General features: G+C 40.0%; 1 protein-coding gene across 2 annotated transcripts in view; it reads right to left on the bottom strand.

The window, feature by feature from the left end:
* Positions 1-9,551, bottom strand: part of SPART (spartin) — a 36,818-nt gene extending 27,267 nt beyond the window's left edge. The window contains exon 1 of one of the 2 annotated variants that reach the window (XM_030922172.1): positions 9,281-9,551. The gene's annotated coding sequence lies outside the window, so the exon portion shown is untranslated. Of the gene's footprint in view, positions 1-9,031 lie in introns of both variants that reach the window. The other variant, XM_010383104.2, reaches the window with a different exon arrangement.
* Between the last annotated feature and the right edge of the window lie 7,769 nt (positions 9,552-17,320).

Here is a 17,320-nt window from a genome sequence, read left to right as displayed (position 1 = left end):
CAATCATTATCTTAAAATATTAAGTGGAAAATAACAGAGATAATTAATAAATTTTAAATTGCACATTCTCAGTATCATGATTAAATCTCTTGTTGTCTCTCTCTGTGCTCCCTGAGGCATGAATCATCTCTTTATCCAGGGCATCCATGCTGTCTATGCTCCCCTCCCATGATCACTTAGAAGGTGATATGGTTTGGCGATGTCCCAACCCAGATCTCATCTTGAATTGTTATCCCTATAATCCTCAGGTGTCAAGAGAGGGACCCAGTGGGAGATGATTGGATCATGGGGCAGTTTGTCCCATGCTGTTCTCATGATAGTGAGTTTGCACACTATCTGATGGTTTTATAAGGCAGTTTTTCCAGCTTCTGCTAGCTCTCTCTTTCCTGCCGTCATGTGAAGAAAGTCTTTGCTTCCCCTTCGCCTTCTGCCATGATTGTAAGTTTCCTGAGGCCTCCCCAGCCACGCAGAACTGTGAGTCAATTAAACCTCTTTTCTTTATAAAGTACCCAGCCTTGGGCAGTTCTTTACAGCAGTGTGAAAACGGACTAATACAGCAGCCATCTTGGTTATCAGATCAACTGTTCCAATATTGTGGTGGTTGGATTCAAGTAATTCTTTTTACTTAATAATGGCCCCAAAGTGCAACAGTAGTGATGCTGGCAATTTGGATACACTGAAGAGAAGCTGTGAAGTGCTTCCTTCAAGTGAAAAGGTTAGTTTTCAACGTAACAAGGAAAAAAATCATATGCTGAGGATGCTAAGATCTACCATTAAGAACATATTTGCTATTCCTGAAATTGTGAAGGAGCAAAAAGAAATTATGCTAGTTTTGCTGTTGTCCCTCAAACTGCAAAACTTATGGTCAAAGCATGTGATAAGTGTATTAGTTAAGATGGAAAAGGCTTAGATATGAACAGAAACATGTTCCAATTGAAAGCAATGGGGTTCCACACTATCCATGGTTTCAGGCATCCACTAGGGGTCTTGCAACTTATCTCCCTTGGATAAGGGGTGGGGGGATATACATAAAAATTATTAAACTATAAATTTAAGATCAGGGCACTAGATGTATTTTATGTGATTCCTTAACAAAACAGATAAATAATAAAGCCATAACTCACAAGGACAAATAGGGAGGATGAAGAGTCAACAGTACTTGGTGCCAAAAAAGGAGGCGGACAAGTGAAAACTCCCAAAACACACTTGAGAAAACAGATGCCTTAAACTGTCAGTGGGAAAATCAGAGATGGAGCTGTACTTACATCACATCAAAAACCTCCGAAAGCGTAAGAATTGATGGAATTCAATCTTCCAGTGGAAAGGAAGTAGAGGTACAGCTGAAAAAGAGGACTGGTTGAAAGCCTGTTTACAAATTAGCACCCTCAGATCTTTCCTACACCAAGCACTCAGGACACTGTTTCTCTACAGCCCTGAAAGACCAAGTGCTTTGATCTACAAGACTGTAAAATAAAGTGTGGATAAGAAACTATCAGGCAAGATTAAGGGTAAAAACCAGAAGCAGGGGGATTAAATGAAATATTACACATTGATTACTGAGACCAACAGCCTTCCTCCCCACAACTTGGTAATTAGGAGTTCCGGCTGCCAGGTACCCCTCAAGAAAGGAGATTGGAAGTTACCTTCTTGAGGAATCTGATCACCACCAAGAGGAAAGACACAAAGAATAGTGATAGTGAGTGTTTCCCAAGGAAAACTGTCCAAGCAATTCACCGTTCAGCAGCCATAGTTGATAGGTTCTACCCACAGAATCTCAGATCAGCTTTCTAGTGCTTCATTCACTCACATGCACACACTCACACACAGATACACACACAGCCCAGGATCACAAAACATGAGGCAAATATCCAGTATAAAAGATTAAAATAAGAGCAATGTAATTTGGTTGAAATGGACAATGTGCAAGAAAAGTAAAACTTACCAAAAAAAACCCTATCATTTATATCAACATAAAGGAAAAGAAAATATCATATCCATAAAATAAAAAGTGGGATGCATGCACACTGAAAAAAGGATATTCAAGAGACAAAATGAACTCTGGGAAATTAAATATTTAAAAAGCAGAAAGGAAAAACTCAAGAAGGATGAGATCATACAATTATAGAAAATGCCCAGAAAGCAGAGCAAAAAGACAGAGATGAAAAATAGGCAAGAATAAATAAGAAAATTAGGACCCAGTCTATAAAGCATATCATTTGTATAATAAAACTTCTAGAAATATGGGAGGCTGAGGCGGGCGGATCACCTGAGGTCAGTAGCTCGAGACCAGCCTGACCAATATGGTGAAACCCCGTATACAAATACAAAAGTATTAGCCGGGCATCATGGCGTGCACCCGTAATCCCAGCTACTCAGGAAGCTGAGATAGGAGAATTGCTTGAACCCAGGAGGCGGAGGTTGCAGTGAGCTGAGATCGCACCACAGCACTCCAGCCTGTTTGACAGAGTGTGACTCCATCAAAAAACAAAACAAAACAAAACTCCTAGAAATAGAGACTAGAGAAAAAAATAAGGGATGAAAGGATTAAATAATTCATAGAATTTCCTAGAACTGGAAAACATGAATTTCCTGATTTAAAATGACCAAAAGGTTGGGCGCAGTGGCTGACACCTATAATCCCAGCACTTTAGGAGGCTGAGACAGGCGGATTGCTTGAGTCCAGGAGTTTGAGATCAGCCTGCCTGGGCAAGATAGTGAGACCATCTCTACAAAGAAAACATTAAAAAATTAGCCAGATGTGCTGGTGTGTGCCTGTAGTCCCAGCTACTCAGGAATCGAGGTAGGAGGATCACTTGAGCGCAGGAACTCAAGGCTGCAGTGAGCTATGATCGCAACACTGCACTCCAGCCTGGGTTGAAAAAGCAAGACCGTCTCTAACAAATAAAAGTAAATAAAAAGACCAATGGGCAAATTAAGGAAAAAAAGGGGACACTGAGGTAGGCGCATCACAAGGTCAGGAGATCGAGACCATCCTGGCTAACAAGGTGAAACCCCGTCTCTACTAAAAATACAAAAAAATTAGCCAGACGTGGTAGCGGGGTCCTGTAGTCCCAGCTACTCGGGAGGCTGAGACAGGAGAATTGCTTGAACCCAGGAGGTGGAGCTTGCAGTGAGCCGAGATCATGCCACTGCACTCCAGCCTGGGCAACAGAGCGAGACTCTGTCTCAAAATAAATAAATAAATAAATAAATAAATAAATAAATAAATAAATATTTCACACCAAGAAACATACCATGACATTTTAGAACACTAGACTCAAAAGGATCATCTTTAAAATGCTTATACAAAAAAAAAAAAAGAGAGAGAAATAAGAGTGCTAATGAACTTCTTGAAGGCAACAATAGAAGAAGGAAATTATATATTTAATTCATAATTCTGAGTAAAAATAACTGCTAAACCCAGCCAAGTGACTGCTCAGTTATTACATCCTCTGTTTGCTGGGTACCATGTTTTATGAAAGGAATCCCAAGACTGATGATGAGTTTCCAAGATAACAATCAGGCAAACACTCCAGGGTGGAGTAGGAGACAACAGAAAAGAATGTTTTAAGAAAGTAAAACTGATAGAATACTTAATGTGATTGTAAGCTCTGAAAAAAGATCTACACAACCGTGAGAGTATTCAGGGTTTCATTAGTACTAATTAAAAACTAAGGATTAACTCTAGGGAAAACGATGTTGAGCAAGAAATAAAAAGTAATCATAATGTACTAAACGTTTCAGTTTCCATTGGTGTCATGATATATACAATGAATCTCAATATAAACGAAATTATGGTACAATCATACTGAAAAGATGGGAAGATGGATGGATAAAAAGTTTATGTGCATGTGACAAAGGATGAAAGACATAAAACTTCATCTTTCCCACTGAGAAGTTAATGGACAATGCCTAAAACTGAAAAAGTACCACTATATTTGCACTGTTTAGAGTACAAAAAGACCAAAAGAATTAGGTGAGAAAAATGATACAAGCTGACTTTGGGAGGAAGGGGTAAGATTTTTCTTAAATCTATGTGTATGACAGAAAATTTAATTACTATTACATTTAAAAAAGTAAATGGAAGCTTTAGAGTAACTATGTCGAACAGAACTGTAATGCAAGCCACATATGTAATTTTTAATTTTCTAATAACCACATTAAAAAGGTAAAAAACAGGTAAAATTGATTTTAATGATAGTATCTTATTTATCCAAATATATCAAAAACATTATTTCAATATGTAGTTAATATAAAAACTTTCAGTTAAATATTTTAGCTTTCTTTTTTTGGTATGGAGTCTTCAAAACTCAATATGTGTTTTACACTGAAAAGATATTTCGATTCCAACTAACCCCACTGCAAGTGCTCAATATCCACATGTATCTAGTGGCTACTGTTATTAGATGTAGCAATTATTTTCCTGTGATCTCATGAAAACTTATGATAGAAGAATTTCAGTGATATGAAACTATTTTAGCAGCAATCTACACTATAAAGCATCACAGAAGCATCACAGAAAGCATTCATTAAAATTGGTCTAGCTTCCGATTAATAATATAACTATACTTTCTAACCTGAGAAGCCACTAGTCGGCCTTATCATGCAACAACTTCATGGTAGTCAACCGAATATATTCAGTAATGAATTTAGAAAATAGCATATACAATTGACCATATACAGACCCAGCTATTTGCTCTACCCCACAACCCCTATCAAAATTAACAATCTCTTCTCCTGGAATTCTATCCTGTTGTGTCCTAAGATTGCCACACCTTTCCAAAGAAACCACAGGCATTTTGTACTTTATCTTCCTCAGGATACAAGGAGGCCCAGAGTAAAACAGAAGAAAGACAGCAGAGGTTAAATAAGCTTCTGTGAGTTGATTGGGAACTTCACCAGCATCATTAAGTTTGTCCAAGTGACTTGAACAGGCTCTTGAACAACACTGTGACTTGGCACCCACTTTTGTGCTTCATACAATAGGACACCACTATCCCCATGCATCATTTAGAGTACTTAATATATGCGGGACAGTATGCTAGGTGTTTATCTCAATTCTTACAAACAATTCTTGAAGCAGTATTACTATTAGCACTTCTTTGCAGAGAAGAAAATCGAAGTTTGAAAGCATTAATTGCCTTAGATCACCTGTTTTCTGAAAGACTCTGGAATTAAGAATTACTTTTACATTTTTTAAAGGTTATGAAAACAAAGAAGAATGTGCAACAGAGATCATATATGGCCCCCAAAGCCTAAAATATTTACTATCTGGCACTTCACAAAAAAAGTTTACTGACCCTGTACTAGTTTACAGAATTAAATAGTCTGATTCCTAAACAAATCCTCTAAATCAGGGTTTCTCAATCTTGGCATGGTTGACATTCTGGGTTGGATAATTCTTTGTTAGCAGCATCCCAATCTCTGTCCACTGGATGCCCAGGGCAGCACCCCTCCCCCATCCCAGTTGTGACAACCCAAAATGTCTCCAGACATTGCCAAACATATCTTCGGCAGCAAAATCGTCCCCCGCTGAGAATTACCACTCTAAATGGTCTTCAAACTGGGGACAAATAAAGTCTTCCATGGGACATACACCAACAACATGTGTAATTTTAAGAAAAAGGCTTCCAGATCCTTTACTCCCATGAGTACTCCTCACTAAACTGATCTGCCTGAGAATATGCCCACTGTTCAGTTATCATACTAGTTTTTATTCCCCGAGATCCTTTCACAATCTTCCACTTTACAAAATAAAGGCATATTTCTCACCCACTCCTATTCTTACCACGGTACACCACCCCAGGACGGAAAAGCCTCCCTACCAACAAACAATAAGTCAAAGGGTTCAAAGACCCTCCTTTAACTTAGGCATAACTCCCACTATCCATTCCATTAAGAAACAGATTTCCAGTAAACTTCTACTTTTAATAATTATTCTTCATTAAAATCCATCAGGTGTTTATGCTATTCTGATCGACTATTTATAATAACTCAACCCAAAAGAGAAATTACAACTTACAGAATTAGTTATAGGAAATTTTTAAACTTAGTTTCAATTTATATAAATATTGTTATTAAAGACATGTATCACAGAGATTAATAAAAAGCTTTCAAGCATAAAAATACATTATCTTAAGATAATATTCTGTGGGGTGGGGGTGACAAAAATAAAATTTTTTCAAAAAGGAAGTGTGTAAAATGTATTTTAAAAATTGATGGTGATGGATATAAAACCACAAAGATGCGATACTCCACTGAATAGTTAAAAAGATTGATGTACCAACATTATATTAAAATGTTAATATCAATACCAGGTGGGAAATTGCATCCTTTTCAACTAACGCATGATGTAAAATGCTCTAAGTTAACCAAAAGTGTGCAAGAGGGACAGTTTTACAAAAACTATTTCGGGGCTCACAAGCAAATTAAAAGTACTGCTTTAAAAATCACTCACTACTATTATATATGGCAAAGATATAACGGACATGGTCTGTTTCTGGCCTTTAGAAGCACCAAAATTTGCTATCTTTTGTTAAGCTCTCTAAATGTGTCTGGCACTTATTCTAAGGTTATCCAATCCTCATTCTTGGAGGTTGATATCTGATTTTTAAAATGTTTTACAAATATGGAGCAGCTTGCCCAAGAACAAGGTTAGTAAATGATAGATTCAAATCAGTTCATGGATCAGAAGACTATTTGTCAAAAAAATTAAATGAGCTCTTGCCTGTAATCCCAGCTACTGCACAGGCTGAGGCCGGAGAATAGCTTGGGCCCAGAAGTTCAAGGCTGCAGTGAGTTATGACCACACCACTGCACTCCAGCCAGCCTGGGTGACAGAGCAAGACCTTGTCTCTTTTAAAAAAAAAAAAAAGAAAAGAAAAATGAAAATGAAAATTAGATGAAATGTGTTTGATTCCAAATCTAAAAATCCTACTATGTTTACAAGTCAGCAGAGTGAGGTAAGGGTGAAGAAAACCCAGAGTGTCCCACGGTAGAAAGTCACGCGGTTTAAATCTTCAGTAGGTAGCATTTGAAAGCAGAAGCGAGGCAGAATGAAGGCATTTAGCTAGAAGCAATATTTACCTTGGGTATACCTTTATTTCTAAGCTTATTTAACATACAGTATGATGAAAGATTTCCTAAACAATGTGTCAATGGAGAGAACAAGATGGCTACTGAGAAAGAGGAGTGTGTCTGTGTGTAGGGTGGAGTGGGAGGGCTAATTCCGCAGGGTTGCTTTATAACCTTCCTTGCTGCATCTCCATCTTAAAGAGAAAAAAAGGTTACACAGAAAGAAGAGCCTGGATATCCAGAGGTTATATAAGTCTAATGGTCAATTTCAGTCTAATCTCTGGGGAATCTCAACACAGAAAAAAAAGGTTTAAATGAAAATATCACATTTTTATTTTGGGACTGGGATTTGCTATATCCTCAGCAGTCTCAGAAAATACATTTTACAGAAATAAGGATTGCAGAATGGTGACTTTTAAAAAAGCCTATTCTATTCCTAAGCACAATAACGTGTCAATCAAGTGTCCTGAAAAGATAAAAACCATTATCACATGATTTCACATTCAATTTTCAGTTAAGAGAAAATCTTTGAAATGACAATATGATGTATTAAACAGTACCTATACCAGTGTAACAGTCTTCAATAACAAACCAAAATCTGTTCCTAGATACCAGTAATTCACCTAAATACTAATTTGTTAACGTTCTAATAAAACACATTTATTTCAACACAACTATATGTATGTGTGTAGATGTCTTAAAAAATACCCAAGAGCAAAGGTAAAATTCTGAATTAAAATACCTATTTAGTTCGATTCCAAAACATTGAAAGTAGTAACACTCTCACTTCACTCTCAACAGTCAACATTACAAGCAGTCTTTAATAATACCGCATGTATCTCCCCAGAGCTAGCAGAAGTTGATCGAATGCCTACTTGGTCCTTTACCAAAAAAGCGGAGGGGGCTTTGTCTAATACCTGTATGCACCTCCCTCCGTAGCATCCCGCTCATTCTAGCTTGTTAGGGAAACCACAGACAACGACGTTTCAGAGAGTGCCACAGGTGAAGCCGACCCGAAACCACATTACAGAAAGGCTTCCTGTTTCAAACAGGTCCAATAAAGCCACGAAATGAAGTCTACGATTATAAATAACTGAGAATCAGAAAATATTTCCATATGGGTGCGGTCTTCTATTACTTTTTCCCCACTTTCGGAAATGTCAAAGAAAAAGCTGCTACATTCTTAAAGATGAGGCCATCATTTCATAGGCAGTAACAACCTGGAACGCAAATTCGTTAAATTATAATACAATAAGGCCAACCTCGAGGATCCTCGGTGGACTACTAGTGCACTTCTTTACAATTAGAAAGGGGAAAACTGGGTCAGCCCTACAGTCACGCAATAATGCCGCGTCACGAAACTACGAATTCCAAGAGCAACTTTTCTCATGCCCAGAATTAAGCCGGAGGGATCCTCCGCGCAGCTCAATCTCTAGGAAGCATGAAGGAATGTATTGTAAAGAGTAAAATCACGCGCAATCCATCCCAATACAACTGCAGTTGTTCGTGGGCCTTCTTGCAGAGAAAGGCTGCCGAACCTTGACCGGGCCGTGGGCGCTGCAGGAGGGCAAAAGACCACAGAGATCTGCGAAGCCAAAGTAAATAACGAGCTTGGGGCCGCGAGAATGATCCATAGCGATGCTCCGAAAGGACCCCGCGAAGGGAAGCGAGCGGGAAGGATTTCCTCCAATCTAACAGTCCATGGGTTAGAGACCGAAGGTTCCCTAAATACCACATTCCGGGGAAGGGACTGAGAACAACTTCTCAAACTATTCTCTCTCGAAATCGCTCCCTTCCTCGAAAGTTCCATCTCTGAGACTCGGAGGAGGCCCCGAACCCCTCCGCCCTTGTCCCGTGACCGTCGCCCGCTCAGCCTCCCAGCCGAGTCCGCCGGGTCTGGGGCGCCCACCCCGCCCACCCAGGGGACCGCGCAGGGGTGAACTCCCCCGCGCCCCACCTGCGCCTTCCAGACCTCGGGCGCCCCGGCGTCGCCACGAGATCTCCCCGCGCGGCCGCCGCGGCACTGGCCAGCTCCCGCTCCCTCACACGGGTCGCCGCTGCGCTCGCCGGGGACCGGTCCCCAGATTCCCAAGGCCTCTCGCGCGCGCTCGCCGTGGCAACTAAGACGTTCCAACGCGCGCTCTCGAACGCTCCGCGTCACGAGACCGCGCCGCCCCGCCCCGCCCGTCGGCCTCGCTCCAGCCACCTGGACCGCAGCACGTCGTCGCCGCCGCCGCAGCCTAGGTCACGTGAGTGCCCACGCGCGCGTCTTGTCAGCGGATTCGTCGCCGGCCTGCTCAGACTAGGTTCTGCCCACTCTGACCTTCTAAATGGTACGTGGGAGGACGTCCGTCCCCTTCGAACCTAAGAGTCACCGTAACACTCTAGAAGGGAAGAAAAGGAGCGAGGGCGGCAGGCGACAGAGAACCTCGCGAGTCAGCGGCTTCGCGCAGACCCCCCTGGGCACAGTCCCCTGCGGCCACGTCGGCTGCTCCGCGCCTGCGCAATCTCTTTCTCGCCCGCGAAACCGAGGCCTCCGGAGAGGCTAGAAGAGAGTGTGGGCAGTGAGCGCTTGTAGCCGCTAGAGGGAGCGCTGAGCACAGTGCGCGAGAGACAACAAAGGCTGATTGTCCCTTCAACGCCTCAGCAGCCTCAGCTTTATGACTTCTGTATCCAGAGCACAGTTAGTTTCCAAAAGCCCGCCTGCACCACGTGTTTTAAGTCTGGGTGTGTGTGTAAAGTCTATATCACTATCATAAAACTGTTAGTTCCTGACTCCAGGATACAAAGAGTAAAATCAAAATGAACATACTTTACCTTTCTTGACAAGTGTTTTTAAGTTAGTAAAATATTGTAGATGACAGACTTGTACTCTTCAATAGGCCTGCCTTAGGAAAAAAACAGAAAAAAGAAAAAGCAGTATGTATTTGCCCTGAGCAGTTAGGACCAGTTTTGTTGTTGTTGTGTTTTTGTTTTGTTTTGAGACAGTCTTACTCTGTTGCCCAGACTGGAGTGCAGTGGCATGATCTCGGCTCACTGCAACCTCCGCTTCCCAGGTTCAAGTGATTATCATGCCTCAGCCTCCAGAGAAACTGGAATTACAGCTGTGCACCACCACTCCTGTCTAATTTTTGTATTTTTAGTAGAGACGGGGTTTCGCCATTTTGGCCAGGCTGGTCTCGAACGCTGGACGTCAAGTTAGCCAGGCTGGTCTTGAACTCCTGACCTCAAGTGATCCGCCTGCCTCGGTTTCCCAAAGTGCTGGGATTACAGGCGTGAGCCACCGCGCCTGGCCTTAGGACCAGTTAAGTGACTCTCCTAAGGATTGCAGTGATTTATTCCAGATGAATTAATCAGATTAATTTAATCAAAAGTAATTAGTGATGGGGACCATTGGACTGGAAGAGGGTTTTAAATGTAAAACTGGGAGCCATTTGGTACTTCCCTCAAATCTCAAAAAGGTAGCAGTCATCCTATAAAGCAAAACCTGTTAGAGGGGAATATATTAATACAGTGGTTTCAAATGATTTGCTCTTATACCCCCAAAGGAATCCCCGAAGACCGTGACTGTTTTCTTACTTCCACATTTTTGGATTGACCATCACAATTTCTCATCTGATTTAAATAGTTACGAAAGAAGCAACTTCTGTTTTATTGTAAATTATCATTTTAAAATAAAAGTTATGTAACTTTTAAATGTAGCCAGTGGAATCTAAATACCAATTTAATGTCTAACATCATCAATTTTTAAAACTATGTGAACAAGCTTTTAACAGAAGGAAATTGTACATCATTTCTTTTCTTCTTGAACTCATATTTCCATTCTATATTGTGAAATTGTATCCCACTATTTCTTTAGTCTTGCAAATATTGGCCAGGCTTGGTGGCTCATGCCTGTAGTCCCTCCTACTCCAGAGGCCAAGGCAGGAGGATCGCTTGAGCCTAGGAGTTTGAGACCAGCCTGGGCAACATGACGAAACCCATCTCTACAAAAAAACACAAAAATTAGCTAAGCATGGTGGTACACATCTGTAGTCCCAGTTACTCCAGAGGGAGGTGGGAAGATCACCTGAGCTGGGGAAGCAGAGGCTGCAGTGACTGAGTGAGATTGTGCCACTGCACCCCAGCCTGGGCAACAGAGCCAGACCCCATCCTCCCTGCCCCCACCAAAACAAGAAAGAAAATCTTTTATTGGTCATCTACTCTACTTCTTTACATTTAAAAAGTACATACATTTAAATACAATTTAAAAATTTTCCAACAGCCATAAAGATGAATGTGTTTAAAACATGTAGAATTTCTATACACAAACTTGTTATATACAGAAAACCCTAAAGAATTTACTACAACACTGTTAGAACTAATAAATGAGTTCATCAAGGATTCAGGACAACAGGTCATACAGAAATCAATAGTATTTCTATACACTGGCAATAAACATTTTAAAAATGAAATTAATTCCATTCATAATATTATCAAGAAGAATAAAATACTTAGAAATAAATTTAATAAGTGCAAGACTTGTATGCTGAAGACCATACAACATTGCTGAAAGAACTTAAAGACCTAAATAAATGGAAAGACATCCCATGTTAAAGGGTTGAAAGACAATATTGTGAAGATGGCAATACTTCTCAAATGGACCTCCAGATGCAACACAATCCATGTCAAAATCCTAAATAACTTTTTTGCAGAACTTGGCAAGCTGATCCTAAAATTCATACAATCCAGGGAAATATAAGGACCCAGAATAGTCACATGCGCGCACACCACAAATCTTGAAAGAGAAGAATGAAGTTGGAGGACTGACACATTCCAATTTCAAACTTTACTACAAAGCTGCAGGCCAGGCAGCGTGGTGGCTCACACCTGTAATCCCAGCACTTGGGGAGGCCAAGGCAGGCGGATCACCTGAGGTTGGGAGTTCAAGACCAGCCGGACCAACATGGAGAAACCCCATCTGTACCAAAAATACGAAATTAGCCAGACGTGGTGGCGCATGCCTGTAATCCCAGCTACCCGGGAGGCTGAGGCAGGAGAATCACTTGAACCCGGAGGTGGAGGTTGCAGTGAGCTGAGATTGCGCCACTGCACTCCAGCCTGGGTGACAGAGCAAAACTCCATCTCAAAAAAAAAAAGAAAGAAAGAAAAAAAAACCTTCAGTAATCAAGTCAGTGTGGTTAATTTTTGTTTTATGAGATACAGATACATTTATGTTCACAGTAGCTTCCATGTAGCTTCCATGTATGGTTAAGTTACTGCTAGCCATAGTGGTCTAGTGCTGACTTCTAGGAATATTCGTACTACTGACTGCAGAATTACCTGGCATCCTAACAGAAAGACACTGGCCAGGCATCATATTGCTTTGCGTTTGTGTCCTACAGTGCACAGTACCAGAGGGATGTGGGAGGAGAAGAAACGAGTGAACAGGGCCAGAAGCTCATCTGTGGAAAAGTGTAAGGAAAGGATTTGGTTTGCTCATCAGTACGTGGTCAAAACCTGTATTGGGGTCCTTCCGAATTTGATAATAATTGTGAAACTCTTGTGACATTCTTAATACTGAATTATGAAGCTGAACTAAGCTTTTCTAAATTGTATTAAAAAGCTAATATTGATAAACCATGCTAGAGGAAAAATTGAATTATCTGTTATCTCTGTGGAATATGTTGCAAAATCATTTTCATATGAAGAAGCAATCAGCATAGTCAAGAAAGGTGGGAAAAAGTATTATGGGATGTGCCGAGCACCTGAATAATAGAATGATGTTACTTTTCTGGATTTTGTGGTATCTCTAGTATTTGTCAGCTTTTTAAAATTAGTAATTTTTTGATTCACTTTTATTGTTTTCCTTCAGAAGGCCATTCAAACTGTGAAAGCTGCAAGCATCACAAAACTTGGATCTGCTTAGGCCAAAGAGGGGCTTGAGATTAGCAGAAAATAATTGCTTATATTTGGAAACATGTAAAAAGCCATTTTTAACATTTAATATATCTTATTGAAGTAAAACAACGCTTGGATTGTCAAATCAGATTGACAAGATTCAGAGCTTTTACCCAGTCACAAGAAAATAATGGCAGCATCCAAAACCACTAACCCAGCTCCCCAGGGCTTCCCCGAATTCCTTAGAACACATTCTGGCTTAGATCTAGCAGGTGAGGTCTCTGAGTAAACTATGCCAGTGAACACTTACACAGATGGAGCTCTTTCAGTCAGGAGCTATCTCCGTTTTCTACTGAAATAATTATATGCTGGAGACTGACATCTTCCACTGGGCCATTCCATGTATTAATATATCCATCAGTTCCAGGTTTTTTTACCTTAGGCCATCTAGACAGACCAGGTGTACCCTGCTTTAAAAAGCATTTCATAGACAAGGACTCCCCATTCTCTTTCCACCAGAATATACCTTGCATGTTTACAAGGAGATTTGACTTAGTTATTTTCACTTGGCCATCTCAGGATAGGAATAATTGGCTAAAGACCAGCTGCTATCACTTCTAACCTATCCCCCTTGTCTTTTTTTCTCACCAGATCCTTCTAAAAAAAATAATTCTCTAACAATAGTGAATAATTGTGGCTGAGGTCTTTAAATGAAAATTACCATCATACCATTATAGAAGAGAGCAATATTTTGAAATCTTGGCACTGTTGGGGCTTTTACCCCTGGGTAATGCACCAGAGGAAGATTTAGGGAGCCGAGGGCTGTGTATTTCTTGTGTAAAGTGGGAGAAGTTTTAATGTGGAAAGAGGAGTAGGAAAAAAGATAGTAGGAAATAGCACATAAGAAATTAAGATCTGGATATTGATTATCTTATATCCCTGTAAATTTTCTGCATACCTCCAGGGGTATGCATACCCCGGTCAAATATTTTTACATCACATACTTGCAGTGGAGAGTCTGGGACTACTAGTTCTAGAATCCAAGAGCCCGAGTTGGAAGCCACCTTCATCTCACAGTTGTTGCCACTTAAACACTCTGAGCCTGTTTTCTCATCTGTAACATGGGGATGTGATAATAGAATCTGCCTCATAGGGTGGTTACCTAAATTAACTGAAGTAACTCATTTAAAGGTGGCACTCAAGCCAGGTGCAGCAACTCATACCTGTAATCCCAGTACTTTAGGAGGCTGAGGCAAAAGGATCACTTGAGATCAGGAGTTCAAGGCCACCCTGGGCAACAAAGCAAGCCCTCATCTCTAATTTTGAAAAAATAAAAAAGAAAGTTTACACTCAATAAATATTGGTAGTAATATATGAATTTCTTCTCTTCTTGCTGACATTCTTTAATGATTAGCAAAGAACAATTTGGTTCTAAGCAAATCTGAATGTTTTTTAAAGTCTAATTGTCTTCCTTAAGATTAATGAAGTTGTTTTCTCTTGGCAAAGAATTTATTTCACTGTACAAAAAATGGTAATATGAATGCTATTATAACCCTGTCACAGTGCCATTAATAAAACAGTAGTATATGCATACCATTATTTTGGTAACATAAATGTTCTCAGAAGAAAAATCTACTTGTTAATGGACTTTAGGAATGATATATGCCTATTTGGGTTTTAGGCATGCAGTATCCATTATACTTACAAATCCTGGGTGATTATGCCAAAGACTTTTGTGTAGAAGCCTGTAGTTTAGTTAGATGAATGTGCTAGAAGTTTCATCACAAATTATGCTAGATTCAATTTCATTCAGGTTCTTATTTCTTTTATTCAAGTGCTGAAAATATATTATTTTTTCTTTTCATCTATTATATCATATTGTCAGTGGGTATTAGAAAACCCAGAGAGTATATCACATAATGGTGAATATCATTAAAGTGAGAAATGTCCAAATTACTTTAGCCATGAATTGAGTTAGATGTCAGGGTATCCATCTCATGAAGTGAACTTAGGTTATCACTAATGATATAACCTAATTGCTTCAAGCTCATGTTGAAATCAGTGGGTGACTCGGTGTAAACTAAAACTCCTTGTGAGTACATTATGTTGAGGGCCAATGTTTTAATAATGTTCTAAAAGTTCTACATGAGATAAGGTTTCCAACCTGTGATCTCATTACATTTTTCTTTCTTAAACTCTACATTATATGAAAAGCATGCATTTGACAAAAGATCAATAATTGTGATGTTCTTAGTAAAGTATAACTTTCCTCTTACAGACCAAATATAGTGGATGATGGGCAATCTATTGATTAAAAATGGAAAACAATTTCTTTAACATTTCTTAGTAACCTAATTTGACTTTGTACTAGCTAAATTGTATTTTTTATATTATGTTATAAATAGGCTAATGGGTTGGCTATCTTATTTTCTATTATATATATAACAGAGCAGTGGAGTGGGATTTAAAACCAGACACCATAATTCTTCTAAGAACTGCATTCCTTTAGGAAAATACATTGGTAAGCCACCTAGATTCAAGACTGTGTCCCCAAGGACACAGGCAAAATCAGACAAATAAATGAGAGAATACTTACACAGCATTTTGTAATACTGTCACTACATTACAAATGAGCAAAGATTTGCACAAATGGAGTAGGGAATGAGAAGCAATGAAAACTGAGAAGAGGCCAGGTGTGGTAGCCTCACGCCTGTAATCCCAACACTTTGGGAGGCTGAGGTAGGAGGATCAATTGAGCCCAGAAGTTCAAAACCAGCCTGGGCAACACAGGGAGATCCTGTTTCTTTAAAAAAAAAAAAAAAAAAAAAAAAAGACATTGAAAATTAGCCAGGCATGGTGGCACACACCTGTAGCTCCAGCTACTTGGGAGGCTGAGGTGGGAGAATCTCTCAAGCCCGGGAGGTTGAGGCTACAGTGAGCCGTGTTCACATCTCTGCACTCCAGCCTGAGTGACAGAACCAGAACCAGTCTCAAAAATAGAAAATAAAAAACTGAGAAGAGAGGAAAAGCCAAGTAACATGATAGATTGACAAAAGTCTCAGAACGAAGTTTCCAAATTTTACATTTGAGTTTGCTTTTGCTGTTGTGATGTATAAAGCCTACATTTTCTGAATACTTTAGAGCAGTTTGCCAAAAAAAAAAAAAAAAAAGCTCTGTTTTGTCTTGTTTTGCTTTGCTTTGTTTAGAAATGTAGAAAAAAGGCTCACCATTCATCTTGTTTACATGGTACAGAGCAAGACAAACATGTACAGAATGAGACGAAGAATGGTGCTGAGAGAACCCATGAACTGAACTCCTTAGGGAAAGGAAAGGCTCAGAGCCAAAGATGCCCTCGAGACTGGAAGCCCCTGGGGAGACCGTTGGACATTTTGAAGAAGGCATTAGATTTTCTATGAGAGGTGGGAATGGAAGCTCAAAGCAAATGTCAATGCCTTCCAGCCAAATACAACCAAGAATACACTGGAGGTTTTAGCAAACTGGGTTTATTACTCATTGAAGTGAGGGAGAACACACCACGGGGAGTCAGGAGACATCTTGGTACAGGGGTGTTAGAAAGGCCCTGTTATAGCACCTGGGCTTGTGTTAGGTGATTTTGAATTGGTATAAAGAACTGGGCTTTGCTCTGGGTTGGGCGCTGTCAGGAATCAGGAGTAATTCTATGACTGGGGATGTTAAACCTTATCTAGGAGGGAAGATGAGAGCCACACCAAACCTGTAATTAGGAAAGAAACAGCAGTCTCTCGTATTAGCCAAGATAGGCAGATGTTTGGTCAATTTTGTGGTTTCAACAACATTCATATACTCTGTTCAGACATGATTTCAGAGTAGTTGTGTTTTTGTCTTGGTCCTTCAATAGTCACAGAGTGGTCTTGTCTGACGTGCATGTTCTGTGAATTGTTTATGTTCAGTTGGGTAACTCCAAGGCCTAGATAGAGGTAACAGGCCAGCTCCTGGCAACACCTGGAAAGCTAGGCCTGTTCCAAATGTCAAAGGATGCTTTCTTTCTTTCCCACAGACTTTATGAAGTAGAGTGATCTTAGATGACACTGGGTTAGATCTATTTTATCAGATTGACAGCTGGTTGATTAAATTCTATTCCCCCCTTTAAACCATGTCATTAAAAAGAAAACCTATGTCATGTTTTAATCAGTCAATTAGTTGATTAGCAATATCTATTTGATGTCCTTTGTAGGTAGAGGACTGTAACAAAGGAAGCATAAAGAAAGTTTTCTTCTACATCATAAGATGTTCCACCATGACCATCCCTTCCTTAAAAAAGTAGTCTTTCTCTGTCCAGGAAAAGGTGAATAACTTAGCAGACCTTGATTGGTCAGACCCTGCACTG

The sequence above is a fragment of the Rhinopithecus roxellana genome, chromosome 18 (genome assembly GCF_007565055.1).
Source record: "Rhinopithecus roxellana isolate Shanxi Qingling chromosome 18, ASM756505v1, whole genome shotgun sequence".
NCBI classification, from domain to species: domain Eukaryota; kingdom Metazoa; phylum Chordata; class Mammalia; order Primates; family Cercopithecidae; genus Rhinopithecus; species Rhinopithecus roxellana.
Note: the sequence above shows the minus strand (reverse complement) of the source record. Positions and strands in the feature narration are given on the sequence as shown.